At 43.9% G+C, this 26,098-nt stretch overlaps 1 protein-coding gene and 1 long non-coding RNA gene across 3 annotated transcripts in view; one reads left to right on the forward strand and one right to left on the reverse strand.

The window, feature by feature from the left end:
• VPS18 (VPS18 core subunit of CORVET and HOPS complexes) overlaps positions 1–26,098 on the reverse strand; it is a 151,590-nt gene that overhangs the window by 100,594 nt on the left and 24,898 nt on the right. The window lies entirely within an intron of this gene.
• LOC143943276 (uncharacterized) lies at positions 9,264–15,971 on the forward strand. Its single transcript, XR_013264903.1, has 2 exons — positions 9,264–9,766; positions 13,632–15,971. It is a non-coding gene; the product is annotated as an uncharacterized LOC143943276 (long non-coding RNA).

Genomic DNA, 26,098 nt, shown 5'->3' on the forward strand with positions numbered 1-26,098 from the left:
TCTTACCATTCTGTGGGGTTAGTCAAGCCCTGTGTCATATTCCACTGATGGCATATACCTCTTCTAAGTCGGTTGGAATATGATTTAAGATGGAATCAGAGATTAATCCCTTAGGCTAGTCACCTAGGCCCAGAACAAAGAGTTGGTGGCAGGGCCCGAGAAGAGCTAGAGAAAAGATTGGAAAATCCATGATAGTCTTTAATTGCCTAAGCTCAAGCCTGATCCGCTCGAGGAGCAGCAAAGTTCCTTTTCACTCAAATGTGCCCAGTAGGTGTTCTATTGCAGAGATGTAATGCAAAGTTGGGCAGGAGACTCAGGATCAGTGGAGCCCGTGCAGCACTTGTCTGTATTGTGATCTGTCGGCAACAAAACCTTGGGACAACAACAGAAGATTCCAGGTGTGCTGGCAAGTTGCACTTGGTGCAGGAAGGAAGTCAATAGAATCTCTTTCCACGCTTTCAACTCCTCCAATTCCCACTATGGTTCCTTATAGAAATTAAGGCTTTAAGAAAAGGTTACCAAATCGTGTCCAATGGAAACAATTGGTCCATTGTTGTCAGTCAGAAAGCAGAGTCAGGCAGGATGTGTAACAAAGGATCAAGATCCAAAACGTCATATGGAGTCATTGAGAACAATCACTCAAAACTATCGGATAAAACCGCTACAGTTCTCTAGACATAGCTGATGGGTACATGCGCACTTTGTTACACTTAGTCTTCTGGGAATTTCACTTCGGACTCATTCAGCAACCATTGACCTTTCCACATTTTCCAGAACATTGCTTCCAGTAGTGTCTGGCTTGCAGAAGCAAGGGCTTCAGGTTCTTCATGTGGGCAACAGATGCGGGTGGCTCAACATCCTCCAGGTCCTGGAAAACCCTGATTCAGAAGGAAGGCCAATTAATCGCATTATAATAATGACATTTAGACGTTCAGGAGAATACCGTAGAATTGCCTCCACATAAGTCATAATGCGGTCACCCTTCGGGCGGGCAAGTCCTAGCTCTATCCCATGGTATCAAATGGTCAAGAAGCTTAGGAACATCATAAACTGGGCTTCTAAGGTAATGAAAGATTTTGCTTCCTATTCCAGGGAAGATTACTCCACATATGAGACTAGTCCCATCAATGGTGACTAAGGATAGTTAAGCTTATCAACTTTCATAAACTTCCAGATGTAAAAATCATTAAAGTCTATTCACCTTGGTGACCTCCAAGCCCAAGTCAATGACAGACCAGTGGATATGAAGTGTCTTAACAGCAGGGGAACAGTAATTCCCAAGTGGGGAAGTCGTTTGGGCAACACAGCCTGGGAGGCCTCAGGTATGCTCCAGACGGCTATAGGTAATCTCCTATTGTCATGGCAAGAGGCATATCCTATTCAGGTTGCCAATGGTAAAACCGGTCTCATCTCATCGCTCTGTGATCTAGTGTCTCAGAACTTCCTGTCAGATACGGTAAAATACGAAGCCTTGGATGTTAAGGGTGGTCAATAGGAAGAATGTTCCCCTTAAAGTGGTTGTAAACCCTTACAAACCACTTTGACCTACAGGTAAGCCTAGATCAGGGACATGCAATTAGCGGACCTCCAGCTGTTGAAAAACTACAAGTTCCACCATGCCTGTCAGAGTCTTGCTATGCCTCATGGGACTTGTAGTTCTGCAACAGCTGGAGGTCCACTAATTGCATATCCCTGTCCTAGATTAAGGCTTACCTGTAGGTCCAAGAAATATCTCCTAAACCTATACGGTTTAGGAGATATTTACAAAAAGACAGGCATCGCTGTCTACGGCGACAGCGACACGCAGGCGCACTGAGCCGGCCCCAGATCACTGCAATATGCCGCTCGTGTCGGCTCCCGTGCGCGTGACCCGTAAGTCACTCCGGGATACATGGCAGCAGCAAAGATGAAGACGGAGGACCGCTTCAGGGGCTTCGTTCTCAGGCAAGTTATTCATAATGAGCTAGTATGCTATGCATACTAGCTCATTATGCCTTTGCCTTGCAGGTTGCTTTTTTTTTTTCTTTATTTAATAGCCTTTACTTCCTCTTTGAAAGGGTGCTCAGAATGCCACCTTAGAGACAGCTAAAAATATATTGCGTCATGCTGCTGGTTTTGCGAAGTGATGCTGAACCTTGAACTCTGTAGGCACCATCAAAAAGGTAGTTCATCAGCCACAGCTCAAGGAAACCCTACCAACCTCTGGAGGAATTCCAGGGGTCCACGGAGCCCTGGTTGAGAATGCCTGCCCTATACCAACAAGCAGCTCAATGAATCTCAACCTGGCAGTAAATGGAATGGTCAGGAATGGAAGTCATTCTTACAAGAGGAGTTTCCCAGAAGTGGAAGCAGTGGAGCTACTAACATCCAGCTGGGTCAGCAGGTTAGCCTGTAAAGCCACCAGACTCATGATCTCTAAGCTCCTCATCGGGAATCATAGTGCATGATTGGGCAAGTTGAAAAAGGACACAAGGCCGTCTAGTTCAACCAGGATCCGTAGTCATACAGCTGGGATAAGGACAATGACCTGGTGGCCTTACAGGCCATGCTGTCCTCAAAGTACAGTCTTTGGCCCAAGTTCCTCCGATTTTAGTCTTCCTGAGATCTCAGACCTTTCACAGAGCCAAGTGTATCCAAATCCAGCAACTGGGAGACCAAGTTAGAAAGGCTCATTGCGGGAGCTCGCCTTCATTTAAAACCTTGTGGAAGCCGGGGGAATCGGCGGCAAACTCCAGCTATACTAGAACATGGAACATCTTGCAGAATTTCAGGATGAATCCTCTGCTCCCGACTGCAACTAGGTTCATTCTTCTGAACAAGCCTACCTCAATAGGTTCAGTGACACCAAAGTAGTATTTAAGGATATCATATCTTTGAGAACACTTTCAGAGATCCAAGCGTCAAGCAGTAAACTACCTTATTGCTACCATGATCAAACAAAATGGCTCGGATTTCTTCTTCACCAGCACCAGACGAAGGTTTGCCTCTTTGCTTCTGGGTCAAGACATCACCCTTCAGGCATATCCAAACTAAGATGTCACCACAAGCTGGAGCAAGGGACTGTGTGGAAGAAATACATGGAAGTAGTCCTTCTCTATAAGGGCAGACAGTGGCCTCTTCAGGCCTGGCAGTATCAGAAGAAGACTTACATTGTCTGCTAAGACAATAGCATTATCTCGGGTCAGGAGTAGCCTAAAGGGCTTATAGAAGGAAGATAAAATTCATCAATCTAATGCAGAGCTCACGGGCAAAATTCAGAGGTCCAGAATTTTTATAGGATACCAACCAGGTTCATATACTACAAACCATTTTTTTGCCTATTACAAAGTCAAATCAGGCAACATTGGAAGCAGGGGAATTTACTTCAGTTCTACTTCATGATATGTTGATTCAAACGCTTCAGCATGACCCTCCCTTATAGGTTTTGTGGGCGTGCTACATCCCATTCGTGTATGCCGTCATGCTTTGGGTCAGGAAAACTGAAAATTTTATACTTACCTGATGGCAATTTTCCTTTCCTAATGCAAAGCATGACAGCATACAGGTCCCTCCCCTGTGCATTTCGCATTCGAGTATAGTTACGAGAATACCGCCTGGGGGAGGCGACTTATTTATAGTATAACCAGTACTGATTGGGCTGGAGGCGGGGCCTATCCCATTTGTGTATGCCGTCATGCTCTGCATCAGGAAAGGAAAATTACCATTAGGCAAGTATAAAATTTTCAGTTTTCTCTGAAGTTCATGGATGGACACAGCAGCTCTTCATGACTTTAGGGTTATATCGCCCCTTTAGGAGAGGGCTAGGCAGAAAGTGTTAAAAACAGCAACCCTTGCACAGTACTGCCCAGGGGGGCAGTCCTACTGCCTATAACCCCTCACACTGCATCCAGCAGCTCAGTTCATCAAAAGCAGTACAAACAGAAATAGGAGGGGTGGGTGTTGTGGCCATCAATGAACGTCAGAGAAAAGGATTTTACGGCGAGTACAAAAATCCTATTTTCTCTATCGTTCATTGACGGACACAGCAGCTCTTCTTGACCTTAGAGACATCTTCAAGCAGTGTCAAAGAAACAAGGGGTGGGAACAGCAAACAACTCCTCCGTTGAGGAGCTCTGACTGTTTTGGGTGGAGTTGCAACCTTAAACAGCTGGCTGCAAGGTTTTGCAGGCGAAAGCAAGCATCCGAAGATGCACACACACGTCAGCCTTGTGAAACGTAGTAAAAGTGTGAACGGACTACAAGGTCGTCGCCTTACACACCTGAGAAACGGACGCTTGATGTCGGAAAGCCCAAGAGGCACCAATTGCCCTGGTAGAATGCACCGTGACAGGAAAGGGAGGCACCCATCCCTGTATGGCATAAGCCTGAACTACAGCCTGTCTGATCCACCGAGAGATGGTGACTGATGAGACCGCCAGTCGCTTCTTTGGACCAGCCACTGATACAAACAGCGAGTCCCACTTCCGAAAAAGTAGCCGTAGCAAACAGATACACCTGCAGAACCCAGACCATGTCCAGGGAATGCAAAGCCACCTCTTTAGGGTGCGACGGTCGTGGACATAAGGATGGAAACACAAATGTCCTCATTTAGATGAAAGGCCAAAACAACCTTTGGAAGAAACTAAAGCTGCGGACAAAGCACCACCTTATCCTTGTGGAGGATTAAGTAGGGAGACTTGCAAGACAAGGCCGCCAACTCAGAAACCCTCCTGACAGATGTAATGGCCACTAGAAAGACCAACTTCTGAGAGTGTGTCAATAAGAAACATCTGATGCTTCATGCTTATGGGGACATGCAAGTATGTGTCCTCGATGTCCAGCGAAGGGCAAGTCCGCCAGTGCTTTCTTAGATGCCTGGTCCACAGACCAGCATTTCAGCCAAATCAGGCAACGTAGCACTATTGCTGATACTGAAGCTCTAGAGAGTAAGGGGCCCGTAACCAAGGCTGCTTCACATTAAGGCCCTGCACCAACTGGTCTGCCAGCTCCACGCAGACTGGGGAAACCTGTTGCTTCTCCAATTCACAGTGCAACAATTAAGCCCATTCAGTCAGAGTTTGCGACACCAGGGCCGTGGCCAACATTGACCGCAATGCTACCCCCTCCCCCCCCCTCACCACCACAGTAAACATGGACCGGGCAACCGCCTCAGCCCTTCTGTCGGCAGGGTCCTCGAAAGCAGGAGTCCCTTCCACCGGAATCCTGATTACTTTATTTAACCTGGATACCGGGGGGGGGGGGGGCGGGGGGGTCAACAATTGGAGGAGATGTTCATTACTTCAGGAAACTCTCCTCAAAAAGGGGTAACGCACCGCCACGTATTTCGGAACTGAAAAGGCCCACTGCGGTTTTCCCCATTCCTTGTGAATAAAAACGTCTCAAAATAAGTTAGATAGGGAAACAACTTAGGTGTACAGGCCGACTTGTGAGACCTGAAAGGGAGCGACACCTCTGTAGATGTCCCCGCTATATCCTCCATTTTTAGGGTATCCCGCACTGCTGTAATAAGTGCTCCTACAAGCGCATTTTCCTGCGCTGACCCAGACATGGAGTCATCCTCACTGTCCAAACGGCCCTGGTCCGCATCCTGTGATACATCAGAACAGGGGCTGCCAGTCACAGCAGGGGCAGAGTCTGAATCAGAACTTTCCCCAGAAGATGTGGGGGGGGGGGGGGGGAGGGTGCATTTTTTACCCCCCTGCACCCACACGCCACTTACACCCTGGCAACAAAGGCCTCAGGACCGCCGACAAAGCGTGCATAGGCACCGCAGGTGCAGGGGAACCAGCTGGAATCACAGGGATGTCTGGGGAAGAAGCGTCATCTTCTGACACCATGCCGACCCACACTCGCCTGTCACCACTTAGGGACCTAAGGCAAGGCACACAAAAGTCCACCCTCCTAGCTGCAACAGACTGAGCACCCCTCACCCCCCGCCCGCAGGACTCACCACCCTGACCCAGGTCCTGCGCTGTTCTGCTGCTGCTGTCCGCTTTCCCCTGTGCCATCCACAAGGTGTCTGTATGGAGGCTCTTCTAGAAGCAAAACCACCTGAGGCTACTAGAAAATGGCCGCCGGCCACCTCAGCAAAAATGGTCTGAGAGCGCCAAGAAAAAAAATGGCTGCTGAACTACTAGAAAAAAAATAAAAAAATAAAAAAACACACCCCACACACACACCTGTGGCTGCCACAAAATGGCCGCGGCCCCTGGGAAATGGCCGCAGAGCACGCAGCAGCCTCCCCACATGGCTCACACAGCACAGACACCAGTGTGAGAGGTTTATAGCCAGTAGGACCACCCCCCCTTAACACGTTCTGCCTAGTCCTCTCCTAAAGGGGCGATATAACCCTAAGGTCAAGAAGAGCTGCTGTGTGCGTCAATGAACGACAGAAGTTTTTTTATTTTTTTTTAATACACAAAAAGTTGTCACTAAATGATATATTGCTCACAATGTCATGGGCATATTTGGAATTACACCCCAAAATACATTTTGCTGCGTCTCCTGTGTACAGGGATACCACGTGTGGGACTTTTTGGGAGCCTAGCCGCGTACGGGGCCATGAAAACCAAGCACCGCCTTCAGGATTTCTAAGGATGTAAATTTTTTATTTCACTCCTCACTGCCCATCACGGTTTTGAAGGCCAAAAAAAGCAAAGATGGCACAACCCCCCCCCCCCCCCTCCACCCCAAATGACCCCACTTGCGAAAGTAGACAACCCAAGCTATTTGCGGAGAGGCATGGTGAGTATTTTGCAGCTCTCATTTGGTTGTGACAAAAAGCGAGATTTCATGACCTCCGAAACTGATAGGCAGTGAAGAGTGAAAACATTTTACAACCTTAGAAAGTCTGAAGCCGGTGCTTGGTTTTTGGGGTCCCATATGCGGCTAGGCTCCCAAAAAGTCTCATGTGGTATCCCTGTACCCAGGAGAAGCAACAGAATGTATTTTGGGGTACAATTTCACATATGCCCATGGCATGTTTGAGCAATATCTCATTTAGTGACAACTTTGTGAAAAATCAATAAATTTGGTCTTTCCCACAACTTGTGTCAAAACATAAAATATTCCATGAACTCGACATGCTTTACAGCAAATAGCTTGGGGTGTTTACTTTCCAAAATGGGGTAATTTGGGGGGGGGGGTTGGGTTTGAACTGTCCTGGCATTTTATGCACAACAGTTAGAAGCCTATGTCACATCACCCACTCTTCTAACCACTTGAAGACACAGCCCTTTCTGACACGTTTTGTTTACATGAAAAAAACGTTTGCAAGAAAAAATTACTTTGAACTCCCAAAACATTTATTTTTATTTTTTTAAAGCAAAGGCCCTAGAGATTAACATTGTGGGCATTTCACCCCCCCCCCCCTTCTTTAATTTTAATGCACTAAAAACACACTATATTGCCCAAATGTTTGATGAAATAAACATGATTTTATGCCGAGTACATGGATACCAAATATGACATGCTTTAAAAATGCAGCGGGGACAAACTACATACCATTTTAAAAGCTTTAACAGGTTACTGTAGTAATATGACTGAGCAGAGGGATCAACTAGTTAATAACAGATTCTCTATAAAGCACACAAGAAAATATACAGTGGGGCAAAAAAAAAAAAAGTATTTAGTTAGCCACCAATTGTGCAAGTTCTCCCACTTAAAAAGACGAGAGGCCTGTAATTGTCATCATAGGTATACCTCAATTATGAAACAAAATGTGGAAACAGAGCCAGACAATCGCATGGTCCGATTTTTGAAAGAATTTATTAGCAAATTATGGTGGAAAATAAGTATTTTGTCAATATAAAAAGTTAATCTCAATACTTTGTTATATATCCTTTATTGGCAAAGGCAGAGTTCAAACATTTTCTGTAAGTCTTCACAAGGGTTGTCACACACTGTTGGTATGTTGGCCCATTCCTCCATGCAGATCTCCTCTAGAGAAGTGGATGTTTTGGGGCTGTCGCTGGGCAACACAGACTTTCAACTCCCTCCAAAGGTTTTCTATGGGGTTGAGATCTGGAGACTGGCTAAGCCACTCCAGGACCTTGAAATGCTTCTTACAAAGCCCCTACTTCATTGCCCAGGTGGTGTGTTTGGGATCATTGTCATGCTGAAATACCCAACCAAGTTTCATCTTCAATCCCCTTGCTTATGGGAGGAGGTTTTCACTCAAAATCTCACGATCCATGGCCCCGTCGTTCTGTTCCCTTTGGAGAGAAACAGCCCCAAAGCATGATGTTGCCACTCCCATGCTTCACAGTAGGTATGGTGCTCTTTGGCTGCAACTCAGCATTCTCTTTCCTCCAAAACACGAGTTGTGTTTCTACCAAAAACAGTTCTACTTTGGTTTCTTCTGACCATGACATTCTCCTAATCCTCTTCTGGATCATCCAAATGCTCTCTAGCAAACCTCAGACGGGCCCGGACATGTACTGGCTTAACCACTAACAACCGGCCCATAGCCGAATGATGGCTACAGGGCGGTTGTTTAACTCTGGGAGGCCGTCATATGACATCCTCCCAGAATTCCACTCTCGCGCGCCCCCTGGGGCGCGCACTCAAGAGCATCCGTGACCGCCGGGTCCACAGGACCCGGCACATCATTTATCACGGTAAACGGCCGCTCATCGCGGTCATTTACCACGTGATCGCTCCGTCAAATGACGGAATGATCACTTGTAAACAAACCGGCGTCATGTTCCTCCCTCCCCCTCTCTGTACCGATCGGTACAGTGGAGGGGGAAGAGATCGGTGTCAGCAGCGCTGTGGGCTGCATCTGCAGTGCCCACATCGTTGCTCACTGAAATTTAACCCCTGCAATACCATTGCAATACCCTGCAACACCCGCCGATACCCTGCAACACTCAGATACCCAGCCATACTCGGAGATACCCAGCCATAGACACCCCCCCTCCCGCCGCCCTCCGGTGCTTCTACCGACTCGTCAATGCGATCAAAGCCAGAATCTTTCTTTTTTTTTTCCAGGCTTCCCAGCTTAGAGGTGAGATGCGGGGTCTTATTGACCCCATATCTCACTGTAAAGAGGACCTGCCATGCCATATTCCTATTACAAGGGATGTTTACATTCCTTGTAATAGGAATAAAAGTGATCAAAAATTTATTTTTGGGGGAAAAAAATGTCAAACTAAAATAAAGTAAAACGCCCCTGTCCCTGTGTGCTCGCATGCAGAAGCGAACGCATACGTAAATCCCACCCACATATGAAAACGGTGTTCAAACTATAAGGGAATACTTATTAAGGTTACCAAAAGATATACTAAGTTAAAGGTCTAAGATAATATGCTTAGGCGTGCATTTCACTAAGTTCAGAATTAGGATGCAAGATGTTGACATATTAGGAAGCATCTGTCTGCGGTAAGAGCCACAAAGCTAAGATAGGACTGGTTACGCAAGAATATGGTCAGTCAGCAGATGTTGAAATGACGAAATAACTATCAGAAGATTGTATTTCACCTTTGACTTAGATAATGTCATGAGTTTAAAATTGTCGATGTATGCATGAATTACCTTATTGGCCCCCCCACAGGGCTGTGCTTTAGCTCAAACTAAATAAAACTGCTGTGTGTGCTTCAATATACACAGTCATTATTCACGTACAAATCGTGTATGTGTGATGTCTGTCCACCGGTGATCGGGACCTCCGCTCCTCCATCCTAGCCTAGGCTACCAGGGGTTACTTACAGAAGACGAGCAACCTAACAGTTTTGGTACCAGAAAAGTGGGGTTCGTCTTGCGACAGGTAAGTCACTTTACTCTTTTTACCTGATTGGTGAATGGTGTAAACACTTACTCTGTCCGGGCGGCCGCTACGAACTTAGTTTAAAATTAAAAGAAATAACTGTGCCTTCGCGGCGGACTAGGCTGGTCCCTCGGAAGGTTAAAAGGGCTCGCAAGGAATTTATAGGTTTAGGGGAGTCCGACTAGGTTGGTCTGACTTAAAACTATTGGTAATAGTATTTTTAACACGGGAAGTAGTAGATTACGCCCGTGACAAAGGGATTGGTGGAGTGGACGCCCATTTGAAAAAATTTTTTTTTTTAAAAGTGCACTATAAAATGATAAATGTATTGCAATACGGTTATTTCATGTCTTAAAGTATATTAAGAATATGTCTGTTTCTCTCTAGGTACGTGTGTAAGTATATAGAGTATAAGTTTTAATATAGAGTATAAGGAAAATAATTGTTGTTGTTTAAATAAGTGCAGAGTATGAGGATCCCTCTTGTAGTGACATAGCATCCGCCTGCCCCCATTGCACGTTAGGTCTACTCTTCCTATGAATAGATGACAAGTGGATTTTACTGACCACCAGACCAGGGGGGTTCTCTTGCAGACTTGGTGTAAGAGGGGTATATCCCGCCACCAGGAAAGATTTACCCTTTATCGTATATTAAGGGTGAATCTTCATAGTTTTATATAAGTCCATCTGCCCCAAAAAAGATCAGGGATCCTACTCCCAGACCAGAGACCGGATTGTTGGACAAACCAGGTGTTATCACCTGTGTCCTGCCACTAGACACACACTGCCCAGACTACTAGATGGGGAATTCTGCAGCAACCCAAGCCATGGCCACCCCATCACCCTATGAATTTGTCAGTAATATGATCCCTGGCCCCCAGGTAGAACCATTTTGGACACAAGTCCGGGAAAGGTGTCACCAATTGGGAATCCATGACCCAGGACCCCAAGGTCCTTGTTCAGAGGAAGACTGGCAAGAAGTCAGTAAAATTTGTCAGGTACATAAGCATTCTTATCCTCCCTGCAAAGGGGCTGACCCACAATACATGAAGGATTGTTTCTGTGCATGGAACAAATGCCTTGGAAAATATAGGCAATTGTGGACAGCAAGGACATTGGAAATCCCAGTGCCCTTATAGGACTGGACAGATTAGAGCAAGAGGCAGAGGCAGGGGATTTGACCCCCAGACCCGCCCACAGTATCCCCGTTATCTGCCATACCAGAACCCTCGTCAACCACTACCCCAATATCCTACACAGCCACAAATAATGCACCGAGGGAAACTCTGTTGGTATTAATGGGACACCTGTCACCCTTCCCATCACTCCACCACTGACTGTAGCCACTCCAGAAGGACAGAAATTATGTACCCAAACTTTTGCCGTCTTGTCCTCATGCCCTGTGCCCCTTATGGGACGGGACCTCTTGGCACAACTGTGTATTACCATTAAGTTTAATAGAGAAGGTTCCCTTACCGCTAGTTCACCATTATGTGACTTACATGGCCCTAAGCGACATGCACACAGAGGCTTCTTTATGCTACTCCCCGCCTCTCTCGAAACACATGCTATCTGGGCGGAAAACAAAGGTAGCGTAGGTTTCATTAACTGTACGCCTTACTCGCCTCAGATGCGCCCTGACGCAGAAGCACAATATCACAAACAATACCCCCTGCCCCCCGAAAAGACCCAAGGCATTGCCCCCCAGATCGATGACTACATATCTAAAGGCATCCTAAAACCAATCATTAGCCCCTGGAACACACCCATTTACCCTGTAAAGAAGGCCAGTGGCGAGTGGAGACTCGTCCAAGACCTCAGAGCAGTAAACAAACAAGTGATTCCCCTCCCACCCCTAGTCTCAGACATCACTTTTATTTTTTCATGCATACCGGCAGACTCTCTATGCTACACAGTAATTGATTTAGCGAATGCTTTCTTTAGCATTCCCATTGCAGAGGAAGCCCAACCTATGTTTGCTTTCTCCTGGGCCGGGGGCCAACTAACCTGGCAAGGGTATGTAGACAGTCCAGCCGCCTTCTCTATGGTACTCAACGAGACTGTCAAGTCTTGGACTTCTGAGCGTGGGTCGGTACTAATACAGTATGTGGACGACCTGCTCCTGTGCAGTCGAACTGCTGAAGATTGTGCGGTCAATTCAACATCACTGTTACAACACCTAGCTCACGCCGGGCATTTAGCCTCAAGGAAGAAAATACAATGGTGCCAGCCACAGGTAGAATACCTAGGGTGCATTCTAAAGGAAGGGACAAGGCTAGTGTCCCCCAAACGTGCCGCAGCCCTTCGAGCTCTCAGTCCCCCAAAAGACAAAGCCGCCCTACTCTCGTTCTTGGGTGCAATGGTATATTGCCGCCAATGGATTCCTGACTGTTCTCATTATGATAGTATCCTAAGAGAGGCTACTGGCTCGACAGCCCCTAAATTAATAGATTGGACTGAAGACAGACTACAAGCTTTTCAAGCTCTGTTAAACAGTCTGTCAAATGCTCCCGCCCTAGGGTTGGTAGACTATGGTAAAGCTTTTCAACTATACTGTGTAGTCTCGGGGACCTCTTTTGCCGCGGTTTTGACACAACAGCATGGAACAGGCTACCGCCCTGTCTCCTACCTATCTAAAAAAAACTCCCCCTTCAGGTTCAAGGCATGCCATCATGCCTTCAGAATTTAGCCGCCTGTGCTATGGCCGTACAAGATGCCAACAAGATTGTCTTGGGACACCCGATGACGCTTTACACCACACATTCTGTCACCCACCTCATACAGAACATGAACACCCAACACATGACCTCACAAAGACTCAGTGGATATGAGATTTCCCTCATGAACACAGACAATCTGTCTCTCAAATATGTTCCCGCTAGCAACCCTGCTGTCCGCCTCCTGCACTCCATGCTGCGTCTACCACAAGACCCAGACCAGCTTCATGACTGTGTGGAAAAAGTGGAATCCATCACATCCCCTAGACCTGATCTCACGGATACACCTATTATAGATGCGGAAGATGTTTTCGTTGACGGTAGTTGCTCCCGCCCCTCTGATTCCACTTTCCTAACAGGTTATGCGATAGTCCAATTACCAGACAAGGTGCTAGAAGCCAAGCCGCTACCTCCCTCTTCAGCCCAAGTAGCAGAATTGGAAGCTCTCACCAGAGCCTGCATTCTATTCACTGATAAAAAGGTGAACATTTACACTGACAGTAGATATGCTTTCGGATTGGTGCATGACTTTGGTGTGATATGGGCTAATAGAGGTTTCAAAACCGCAGACAATAGACTAATTGCCAATTCAACACATATTATGGCTCTTCTCCAGGCCATCCTTCTCCCAAAGGAAGTGGCTATTATCAAGGTAAAAGCCCATTCCTCGGATAACAGTAAAATATCCAAGGGTAACGCCCTAGCCGATAGGACTGCAAAGCAGGCTGCCGCCTCCTCCCCTAACCCCCCTGCCCCCACAGCAGTTTTCTTTAAAGAGCATTTCACTTCATCTAACTTCAAAACAATTGTAGCACAAATACAAACAATGGCCACAGACCAGGACGTTCGTTTCTGGGTCGCTGCAGGATTGACCAAAGACCCCGAGGGTCTTTGGACAAAAGAGGGGAAGGTACTGGGAATACCTGAAGCAAGTTGCATAGGAGCTGCCCCTTTAACCAACCTGTATAATAAATCTTTTTGTACAAATAATTTGAATAAACAAATCCAACTTCTGACTATTACCCCCATTAGACCCTAACTCTGACATTAACATTTATTCCCAACAGGAAGTGTACGTGAAAAATCTGGTAAGTATGCTCCACGAAATAAACGAACAAGTTTCTGTCACCTTTTTCCCTCTTCCCACAGAACCAACGCATCCCTTCATCCCTGGGGATAAAGTGCTGATCAAACAATTAGCACAAAGAAAGAGTATCGGACCGGCTTTCTCAGGACCATGGAAGGTGGAAAAGGTATCCAGGACCGCAGTGTTAACAGACCTAGGAAACACCTGGATCCACGCCAGCCGTCTTAAAAAGTGTCCCCAGCTTCCCTCGACTCCAGAGCCCCTGGCAGTGACAGAGAGCAGCAACTCCCAAGAACAAGATCTACAAGAAGTTCAGAGAGGCATAGAACAAATTTCCCTGGAAGATCCCACACCCCCTCAAAAGGGCAAAACAGAGCCAACAACTGCCAGGATGAGAAACGAAGAAGAAGAACAGAACTCTTAGATAACAAATAATCAGAACTTTAAAAAACAAAGATGCTTTCTCCATCAGTGTCAGGGAAGGCCTTGTGCCTCTTATGCTGCATTACCCTAGTAGTGTTCCTACCAACCTGGTTGATAGCTAACTGTATATATCATCCAGAAGACTTAGGTCTATTAAAAGGGATATGTGGACCACCTAAGATGAATAATACCCCCGGCCAAAGACATAGTAGAAGTATTGTACCCGTTAATGAGTTACCTAAGGGACTGACTAGCAAGATGTTACTACTAAAAATTCAAATATAGCTATGCTCAAAAATCTGGTTTTGAGAAATGCTGGATTTGCAGCAAGCTACATCCCAGTACAGCTAGAATCCCTCTCATGGCAGTCCCCTTGAATTTTACCCCCCTCCTTAATGGAACACCCCCTATCGTCCTAACCAATGTTACTAGGACCCTTCCAAATAAAACCCTCACTTTCCAAATTATAGGTAGAAGTCACTTCCCAGACTGGTGTTTCCGACTGGGAAACACCACAGATGGAGCCGAGGTTTGCAAACAAGCAAAACTTAACATTTCAATGACATCATTTAACAGTCCTTCTTTCTTCCATACTTCAGATCCCACCCTAAATGCCACCTTTTTAGACTTTCTTAGCTCCAGTACCAAGACTACAATACACCAATTAATGTCAATTCTGGTGCTCTCTGGCCTTTCTGATACTCTTAGGAACGTGTTCCATAAACGACCCCTAGCTCTAGGAAATACCATATATATATGCTGCGGCAAACTCTGTCACCCCTGGATCCCAACCAAACCCCAGGGGTGGTGTTACCTTGCAGCCCTGGTTCCTATTATGGGGGTATTAGGGGATAACAAGGGAAGTCACCTCCTTGAAGCCAGCATGCATCCTAGATATCCCCTTAGACACCGTAATAAACGAGAATTGTTTTTAGAAAAAGATATGGCCTGGGCATGGTTCCCTTCCTGGACAGGGTGGGGAATTGACCTAATGAAAAGATTAAATAATTACACTGGCATAATTGATGAGATTCTGGAGGAAAATTCTGATGACATAACCAAACTAAATCTAGAAACTAGGGCAATTAGGAAGCAACTAGAACTACATGAGTTGGCTATAGAAAGTATGAGTGCAGCCCTTACTGGCCTCTGTGAGACTACTGAGGATTATGAGTGCTGTACCTGGATTCATAATACCAGCATCGAAGTCCCAGACTACTATGACGTTATTGCCCAACACAGGGAAGAGGTAAATAAACTACAGAAAGAGGCAAGGAACATAGAAAAAAACTGGGATCCCTTCTCGAGCAGTTTTAGTTTTGGGGGATTAATATCTTGGCTCCGAAATGCTGCCATGACAATTGTCACTGTGATTCTCTTCATTCTATTTTTATATGCCTGTTATAAGATAATCAAATGTTTATGTAAAAAGGGAAACACGGTCGCTCCGAAGGATCTGAAACTCACTTCCATTGTTAAGGATCCAACGGTATGGTATAAAAACCAAGAGCATAAGGGTTCGGAGTATGAAGCCTGTGCTATTAAATTAGAAAAGGAATGATCATTATGTAAATCACAGAATGATCAAAGGGAGGATTATAAGGGAATACTTATTAAGGTTACCAAAAGATATACTAAGTTAAAGGTCTAAGATAATATGCTTAGGCGTGCATTTCACTAAGTTCAGAATTAAGATGCAAGATGTTGACATATTAGGAAGCATCTGTCTGCGGTAAGAGGCACAAAGCTAAGATAGGACTGGTTACGCAAGAATATGGTCAGTCAGCAGATGTTGAAATGACGAAATAACTATCAGAAGATTGTATTTCACCGTTGACTTAGATAATGTCATGAGTTTAAAATTGTCGATGTATGCATGAATTACCTTATTGGCCCCCCCCACAGGGCTGTGCTTTAGCTCAAACTAAATAAAACTGCTGTGTGTGCTTCAATATACACAGTCATTATTCACGTACAAATCGTGTATGTGTGATGTCTGTCCACCGGTGATCGGGACCTCCGCTCCTCCATCCTAGCCTAGGCTACCAGGGGTTACTTACAGAAGACGAGCAACCTAACACAAACCACACGTGAGGTATTGCAGCGAATGTTAGAGCGAGAGCAATAATTCTAGCCCTAGACCTCCCTCTGTAACTCAAAACATATAACCAGTAAAAAAAAATTAAATTGTCGACATTGGGGATTTTTAAGTAGCGACGTTTGGCGCCATTCCACGAGCGTGTGCAATTTTGAAGAGTGAGATGTTAGGTATCTATTTACTCAGCGTAACTTCATCTTTCACATTATGCAAAAATTGGGCTAACTTTACTGTGTTTTTTTTTTTTTTTTTTTTTTAGCACAAAACTGTTTTTAAAAAACGACCACCATTGTTTTCTCCAGGGTGTTTGCTAAAAAAAACATATATAATGTTTTGGGATTCTATGTAATTTTCTAGCAAATAAATGATGATTTTTACATGTAGGAGAGAAATGTCAGAATTGTCCTGGGTGCTCCAGAACGTCTGATGGCGCTCCCTGCATGTTAGGCCTCTGTATGTGGCCACACTGTAAAAGTCTCACACATGTGGTATCGCCGTACTCGGGAGTAATAGCAGAATGTGTTTTGGGGTGTAATTTGTGGTATGCATATGCTGTGTGTGAGAAATAAACTGATAATATGACAATTTTGTGAAAAAAAAAAGAAAAAGTAAAAAAAAAAAAATATTGATTTTGCGAAGAATTGTGGGAAAAAATGACAACTTCAAAAAACTCATCATGCCTCTTACTAAATTACTTTGGAATGTCTTCTTTCCAAAAAGGGGTCATTTGGGGGGCATTTGTACTTTTCTGGCATGTTGGGGCCTCAAGAATTGAAATAGGCCATCAGTACTTCAGGTGTGATCAATTTTCAGATATTGGCACCATAGCTTGTGGACTCTATAACTTTCACAAAGACCAAATAATATTCACCAATTTGTACTTATTTTTACCAAAGATATGTAGTAGTATAAATTTGTGAAAATTTATGAAGAAAAAATTACTAATCTGCTAAATTTTATAACAGAAACAAACAAAAATTCATTTTTTTTTTTTTACAGAATTTTCTGTATTTTTTCTTATATAGCACAAAAAAAAAAACGAGCGGTGATTAAATACCACCAAAAGAAAGCTCCATTTGTGTGAAAAAAAAGGACAAAAATTTCATATAGGTCCAGTGTTGCATGACTGAGTAATTGTCATTCAAAATGTGAGAACACCGAAAGCTGAAAATTGGTCTGGTTATTAAGGGTGTTTAAGTGCCCAGTGGTCAAGTGGTTAAGCAGGGGGGACACGTCTGGCACTGCAGGATCTGACAGTGTAGTGCGTTACCGATGGTAGCCTTTGTTACGTTGGTCCCAGTTCTCTCTGCAGGTCATTCACTAGGTCCCCACGTGTGGCTCTTGGATTTTTGCTCATTGTTCTTGTGTTCATTTTCCCCCCACTGGGTGAGATCTTGCGTGGAGCCCCAGATCGAGGGAGATTATCAGTGGTCTTGTAGGTCTTCCATTTTCTAATTATTGCTCCCACAGTTAATTTCTTCACACCAAGCTGCCTGCCTATTGCAGATTCAGTGCTCCCAGCCTGGTGCAGGTCTACAAATTTTGTTTCTGGTGTCCTTCGACAGCTCTTTGGTCTTCACCATAGCAGAGATTGGAGTGTGACTGTTTGAACTTGTTATCAGTATAAAAGACACCTGTCCACAACCTCAAACAGGTGCCATTAATACAGGGAATGAGTGGAGGACAGAGGAGCCTCATAAAGCAGAAGCTACAGGTCTGCGAGAGCCAGAAATCTTGCTTGTTTATAGGTGACCAAATACTTATTTTCCACCATAATGTGACTGGATTTGTTTCCACATTTTGTCTCTCATAGTTGAGGTAATACCTTTGACAATTACAGGCCTCTCAACTTTTTAAGTGGGAGAACTTGCACAATTGGTGGCTGACCAAATACCTTTTTGCCCCACTGTAGCTTATAGCAGCATCTTTCTATATAAAGCTTCTTGTGGTAAGAGATGTCTGGTCCCAAACTCTTTTCTTTTTCACAAGATGTCTGGGCCCTTCCTGTGTAATGAGACATGAAACGGGAAAGAAGGACCCATGACTATGAGTCATGGAAACAGATGGCATAATTAATGATATGAAATGTACACCTCTGTATTAACCACGCCCATGTTCTATGCAATGATTGGTTAATAAATATGTATATGTAAATTATGATATAGCGCTCTTAATAAAAATAAAAAAAAACAGAAAAAATATTTCCAGAGTTCGATTTGATAATTCACGATTTCCAATGGGATATCCTCAAACAAAGTGATGGCATACATTTCATATGTAAAAGTGGGAGGAACCGTCACCAACACCCAAATTCACTGACTCTTACCATCAGTTTGTAAATATAAACGCATGTAATGGATCAAAGGAAATCTTCTATGCCGGCTTCCCTTCATCTACAAGAACGTAATCCTCTCAGAGAGAAATCATCCAAGAACTCTTATTCCTGTTTAGTTAATACTTCACTTCCCAGGTATTCCTCTGGTTGTAAAGCTTCAGACAAATAATTTTTGTGAAGATTCCCACACATTTAGTTCCTTGAATTCTGACACATATTCACAATGCCCGCAATCATAAGCTCTACGGGATTCCATATGTGTGTCTGATCACCACTGGAGATATTCCTTTTGTAGGCTACCATACATTTGTGTTTCCCACACAGGGTCGTTGACAGTCTCTGAAAACTCAAATTGTAGTGAGAAATGCAGGCTTTGAGGCGAAACAGGGTAATCCAGCTTGCAAAAGGAATATCTCCAGTGGTGATCAGACACACATATGGAATCCCGTAGAGCTTATGATTTATTGGGTGTTGGTGACGGTTCCTCCCACTTTTACATATGAAATGAACTATATGCCTTCACTTCTCTACGTTTGAGTCTGATCACTTTGTTTGAGGATATCCCATTGGAAATCGTGAATCAAATCGAACTCTAGAAATATTTTTTTCAGTTTTTTTTTTTTTATTAAGAGCGCTATATCATAATTTACATTTGTGTTTATATTGTTTCGAGCAATATTTGTGTTAGCTGCTATTTTTTGTTTTATATAGTCTTTTTTTTATGCTTTTAGCGCAACAAATTTTTATTTATTAATAAATATGTATACACGTCGTATACCCGCCCAGAATTAAATCAGATAGCTTCTTTGTAAACACAAGAAAAGAGTCAAAATCAATGTTCAAAGCCATCTCCTTAGTACTGCAGTGCTAAGCGGGTTTTGCGAGTGTGGTAATTGCAGTTATTATATCTAGCTGGTCTTGTCAGGTATATAGGTATATAGAAATACCATTTGGATTCCACTTCAGTTACCACTTTAGTTTTAGAGGAAGGTCTACTGCTACAATTACTGCCCTCGATCTGACCTTCGCAGTGATACCTTTGGTGCAATTGCTGTTTACATATGATGCCAGATCCATGCTTACATTCTCCTTTGCGCGAGAGCGGGGAGGGACAGAGGTGCTTTTTTTTTTTTTTTTTTTTTTTTTTTTTATCGAATGTAAATATCCCCCAAGATTGTAGTGACAGGCACTCTTTTTTTGAACATTCCCTCCCACTGCTTGTAAAAGCAGTCTAGAGGCTAATTAGCTGCTAGGATTGCCTTTACATGAAAGCCGACGGCTGGCTGAAAAGAAAGATGCCAAGATGATACCTAAACCCGCAGGCATCATTCTGGTATAACCACTCAAAGTCCAGCAATATACCAGCACATTGCTGGTCCTTGTTGGGCATACATGGTATTTATTTTTTTCATGCAGCCTGTGGGCTGAATGAAAAAAAAAAAAAAAAAAAAAAAAAATGGTGGGTATGCCCACCATTAGAATACCTCCCTTCATCCACCCACTTCTAATGATGGGCATACATGCACCATTTTGTTTTCAACTGTCACGGCTTTATGTATTCGCTCTACAGCTGAATGGCGTACCTGGGGGAAAAAAAAATAAAAAATGGCATAGCTGAAAAGCAAAAAACATAAAACATTGCAGAATAGAATACAGTAAAACAAAAAAAGCAGAATAGAGAAAAAAAAACAATAACCATTTTTTTTTACACTTTTATTTTTAACTAACTGTTCGGTTCCAGGTTCGGGTCTCTCAAAATGCGATGGCATCTTGGGAGACTCTGTGAAAGTGCGTCCTAGTCTGTGCAGTGCTGTACCCTACGCTAAAACTCCACTAGTGTATGATAGCATTCAAAACATTCCCCAATGCAAACATGAGGATTGTCAGGACAGGAGAGACAATAGCAGCGGGTGTCACATCTATATCTGCACTTGCTACAGTTACATCTTCTTTGGGGGGCTTGTTGGGTAGGGGTACTTGGGAGGAGATATGGAAAATGCCTCTCATGCAGCCGGCTTACTGCATTTGGATTGGGAAGGTGAGGTGGAGCACCATCTGGAAACAGAAGGGCTGACGATCTCTTCCTGGGATTTAACCACTTCAATACAGGGCATTTATACACCCTTCCTTCCCAGACCAAATTTTTATCTTTCAGCGCTCTCAAACTTTGAATGCCAATTACTTAGTCATACAACACTGTACCCAAACAAAATTGTTTTTTTTTTTTATACAAATAGAGCTTTCTTTTGGTGGTATTTATTCACCACTGGGTTTTTAATTTTTTGCAACATAAGTGAAAAAAGAGCGTACATTTATTTATTTTTCCCAAAAACACCACACTTTTTTTTAGTTTCTATAATAAAATTTAGCAAATAAGTCATTTTTGTTCATAAATTTGGGCCAAAATGTATACGGCTACTTTGGTGAAAATAACCCAAATTAGTGGATATTATTTAGTCTCTTTGAACATTATAGAGTCTACAAGCTATGGTGCAAATCATTGAAAATTGATCCCATCTGATCACACCTGATGCACTGACGGCCCATCTCATTTGAGGCTCTGAAATGTCAGGAAAGTACAAATACCCCCCAAATTACCCCTTTTTGAAAAGGTAGACAGTCCAAGGTATTTAGTAAGAGGCATGGTGAGTTTTTTGAAGTTGTAATTTTTTCCCACAATTCTTTGCAAAATCAATATTTTTTTTACTTTCTTTTTTCATTAAATTGTCATATTATCAGTTTATTTCTCACACACAGCATATGTATACCACAAATTACACCCCAAAACACATTCTGCTATTACTCCCGAGTACAGCGATACCACATGTGTGAGACTTTTACACAGTGTGGCTATATATATATTTTTTTTTTTCTTTTTTTTTTTACAAAATTGTCATAACAAGTTATTTCTCATACACAGCATATGCATACTTCCAATTACACCCCAAAATATATTCTGCAACTCTTCCCGAGCATGGCGATATCACGCGCGTGGGACTTTTACACAGGCTGGCCACACAGAGGTCCAACATGCAGGGAGCACCGTCAGGGGTTCTAGAAGCATAAATGACACCTCTAATTTCCTAACCACCCATTATATTTGTCAAGGCCCTGGAGCACCAGGACAGTAGAATTACCCACAAAATTACCCCATTTTGGAAAGCAAACATCCCAAAGTATATTCTATGAAGCATTATGAGTCTTTTGAACGGTACATTTTTTGATACAAGTCTTCAGAAAACGTGGAAAAAAAATGATTTTTTTTTTTTCACAAACAGTTGTCCATTTTATAAGATATTTCTAACACATAGCATGTATATAGCAAACATTACACCCCAAAACACATTCTGCTACTCCTCCGGAGTATTGCCATACCACACCACGTGAGGCTTTTACACAGCCTGGCCATATACAGAGGTCCAACATTGAAGTAGTACCTTCAGGCGTTCTAGGAGCATAAATTACACATCTCATTTTGTTCCTACCTATCACACTTTTGAAGGTCCTGGAGCACCAGAACAATGGAATTACCCCCAAAATGACACCATTTTGGAAAGCAAACACCTCAACGTGTATTCTACGTGTGTAGAAGTTCTCAGTTTAACCATTTAAAGACAATCTTTTTTGACACTTGATGCTTACAAATAAAAATCTTGTATTTTCTGCCAGAAATTCACTTAGAACCCCCAAAACTTATATATATATATATTTTTTTATCAGAGATCCTAGGGAATAAAATAGCGGTTGTTGCAATATTTTATGTCACACGGTATTTGCGCAGTGGTCTTTCAAACTCAATTGTTTTTGGAAAAAATACACTGATTTAAAAAAAAAAAACAAACACAGTAAAGTTAGCCCATTTTTTTTTTCCATCCAAAAGTTTTGATTACCTGTTTTTGTGTAATATATATATATTATATATTCTAAATTACACATACAAGTGAACTGTTTGGATGTTTGTTTTGTTTAATAAATGTAAGAAATTTTCTGTATCACTTAAGGCTGCGTTCACACTGGACCGAGCAGGCGTTGACGGTAAAACGCTGTCAGTTTTAGCGGCGCTTTACCGTGATTTTAGCGGATTTAATCCAGCTAGCGGCCGAGGAAGAGGTTAAATGTGCCCGTGAAGCGCCGCTGCCAAATCGCATTGCAGGTGCTTCGGCAGCGGTGCCCATCTATTTCAATGGGCAGGAGTGGTGGAGAAGCGGTATACACCACTCCAAAGATGCTGCTTGCAGGACTGTTAGATTTTATGAGATGAAGGGGAAAAAATAAATAATCGGCCTAACATATCGGCCCCAAAAATAAATAAATAAATAAAATAAATCGGCATCATATATCGGCCGTGGCGATTTCTAAATATCGGTATCGGCCAGAGAAAAACCCATATCGGTCGACCTCTACTATGAGGTATGGTCTGCAAGTAGGTACTCTGGTACTCTGATGGGCTGGGACATGTACTCGGGTACTCTGATGGGTAGAGGTCGACCGATATATCGGCCGATATTTGCCGTTTTTTAAATAATCGGCATCGGCCGATTGTGTTGATAAAAAGCCGATTCTACAGCGGGACTTTGAAATGACTTCTGTAAGAAGTCAGTGTGAGTTGCCTGAGTCGTCATAGCAACACTTTCCTCCTCTCTGGGCAGACTGCCAAGAAAATAACTAAATGATACAATGTTTACACTTCTGAATGAATGAAGTCATCTCTGTGTAGAAGTTCTCAGTTTAACCATTTAAAGACTAAATCTTTTCTGACACTTGTTGCTTACAAGTAAAAATCCTGTATTTTCTGCCAGAAAATCACTTAGACCCCCCAAAAATTATATATTTTTTTAGCAGAGATCCTAGGGAATAAAATAGCGGTTGTTGCAATATTTTATGTCACACGGCATTTGCACAGAGGTCTTTCAAATGCATTTTTTTGGGAAAAAAATACACCATTTAAAAAATAATAATAAAATAAAAACAGTAAAGTTAGCCCATTTTTATTTTTTTTTTGTCCAAAAGTTTTGACTACCCGTTTTTATTTAATATATAGTTTTTTTTTTTTTAAATCTAGATCATACATACAAGTAAACTGATTGGAGGTTTGTTTTGTTTAATAAATGTTTAAAGCGGGAGTCCGCGTTTTTTTTTTTTTTTTTAAAAGCCAGCAGCTACAAATACTGCAGCTGCTGACTTTTAAAAAATAGTGACACTTACCTGTCCAGCGCGCCCGCGATGTCGGCACCCGAAGCCGATCTCTAGATCGACACTCGAGTGCTGCCGCCGCCATCTTGGGTATGGGAATCAGGAAATGGAGCCTTTCGGCTTCATTTCCCGGTTCCCTACTGCGCATGCGCGAGCCGCGCTGCGCAATGAGGACGGTCCCCGCTGCCTCTGGGATCTGTGCGTTTCCCAGCAGGCAGCGGGGCACTTGCGGAAGGGGGCGGGCACTTGCGGAAAGGGGCGTAATGTACGCCCCTTTCCGCAGAGAGCTAGCCCGGAAGTGGGTGCAGTTACCTGGATTATCCAGGTAACTGCACCCCCCTCCCCCCTGAAAGGTGCCGATTGTGGCGCCGGAGGGGGGGAGGAATCCGATGAGCGGAAGGTCCATTTTAGGGTGGACCTCCGCTTTAAGTGTAAGAAATTTTCTGTATCACTTATGAAGACTGCTTTCACACTGGAGCGGGCAGACGTTGATGGTAAAACGCAAGTTTTAGCGGCTCTTTACCATAATTTTAGCGGTGCTATTTGGCTGCTAGTGGGGCACATATAACCCAGCTAGCGGCCAAAGAAGAGGTTAAATGCGCCCATGAAGCACCGCTGCCAAATCGCATTGCATGCGCTTCGGCAGTGGTGCCCATTCATATCAATGGGCAGGAGTGGTGGAGGAGCGGTATACACCACTCCAAAACGTGCTGCTTGCAGGACTTTTTTTTTAAGATCCTGCCAGCGCATCGCCTCAGTGTGAAAGCACTCTGTCTTTCACACAGACTGCAGGGGAGCCATTTTGCAGGCACTTTACAGGCGCTATTTTTAGCCCAAAAGCGCCTTAAAAAACGCCCCAGTGGGAAAGGTGTGTTAGATCAAGGGGGATTAAAAATAAATAAATAAAATAAAATCGGCCTAACATATCGGCCCAAAAAAAAAAAATCGGCATCATATATCGGCTATCGGCCGTCATGATTTCTAAATATCGGCATCGGCCAGAGAAAAACCCATATCGGTCGACCTCTACTGATGGGTGATGACAGGTCCTCTTTATTGGGGGGGTAATAAGTGTGTGTTGGTGTACACTAGGCGGTAATGAGATGTTACCAAAATCTCCTCTTCACACACAATCAGTGTGTGAGGAGGAGAACCCGGTAACATCTCGTTACCGCGTTTTTTTTTTACATTCTGTGACCGGCTGCGATTGGACACAGCCAGTCACATGGTAAAGAGCCAATTTCATTGGCTCTTTACTGTGATTGGGGTTGGGCTGTGTCTGGGTGACAAGCTGCATCTCCGATCGCCACTCTGCACGCGCCCTAGGCGTGTGCACGAGCGCCGTGAATGTGCACAGTACATGTGATTGGACACGGCCGGTCACATGTATCGGGGTGGATGGGGATGGCAATCACACAGATCGGGGATGGGCTGTGTCCAAGGGACACACCTCATCCACGATCGCCGCGCTGCGGGCCCCGAGGGCCCGCAGGAGCGGTGAAATACCGAGGACATCATATGACGCCCACCCAGAATGGGAGATCCCATCTGTGGGCGTCATTTGACTATGGCCCGGTATTGAAATGGTTAAGGAAGGATCCAGTCTGTCCTGAAGCTCTGTATAGCATGAGCATTTAGCAAAGCCAAATTGAAATAAGTATACAGACACTTTTTTGTACCAGCGTCTGGCCTTACAGGCGACTCGGTATGGCGCCAACAACTGGTTGTTGAGGTCCACCCCTCCCATATTTTGGTTATATTCACGGACAGAGGGGGGTTTCTCCACAACACCAGTCGCCACAGGAATTTGGACCGTCATGTCTACATGAAGGGAGGACAGAATGAAAACATTATTATTAGCCCTCCACTTCATAGCAAGCAAGTTATTACACTTCAAGCAGGCTCTCTCCCCCAACCTAACACGGGAATCTACAAGCCTCAGCGATTTGATCGCACGGTGCCACACGCACCAATCTGATGATCAAACAAGTGACAATTATTAATTAATAATAAATTGTCCACATACAAATGTATCACCCTTTCCGAATAAGGGTGACACAAAGTCCCACACAATCTTGCCAGCGCTCCCCATGTACTCTGGGCAGTTTGACGGCTCTACGTAACAATCTCTTCCCTCGTAAAACCATAAAACTATATGTATAGACTGTGGCCCTGTCACAAAGCTTATACATCTTGACCCGTATCCGGCATGCTAAAATGATGGTAAAGCGCCACTAAAACTAGCAGCGTTTTACCGTCAACACCTGCCTGCTCCAGTGTGTTTCTTACATTTAAACATTAGCCACTTCAGCCCCAGTAGAAGTTACCCCCTTCCTGACCAGAGCACTTTTTGCGATTCGGCACTGCGCCGCTTTAACGGACAATTGCGGTAATGTGACGTGGCTCCCAAACAAGATTGACGTCCTTTTTTCCCACAAATAGAGCTCTCTTTTGGTGGTATTTGATCACCCCTGCGGTTT

This window comes from Lithobates pipiens, unplaced genomic scaffold (assembly GCF_037356315.1).
Source record: "Lithobates pipiens isolate NorthernLeopardFrog02 unplaced genomic scaffold, aLitPip1_a1.2 Scaffold_30, whole genome shotgun sequence".
Taxonomy (NCBI): Eukaryota; Metazoa; Chordata; class Amphibia; order Anura; family Ranidae; genus Lithobates; species Lithobates pipiens.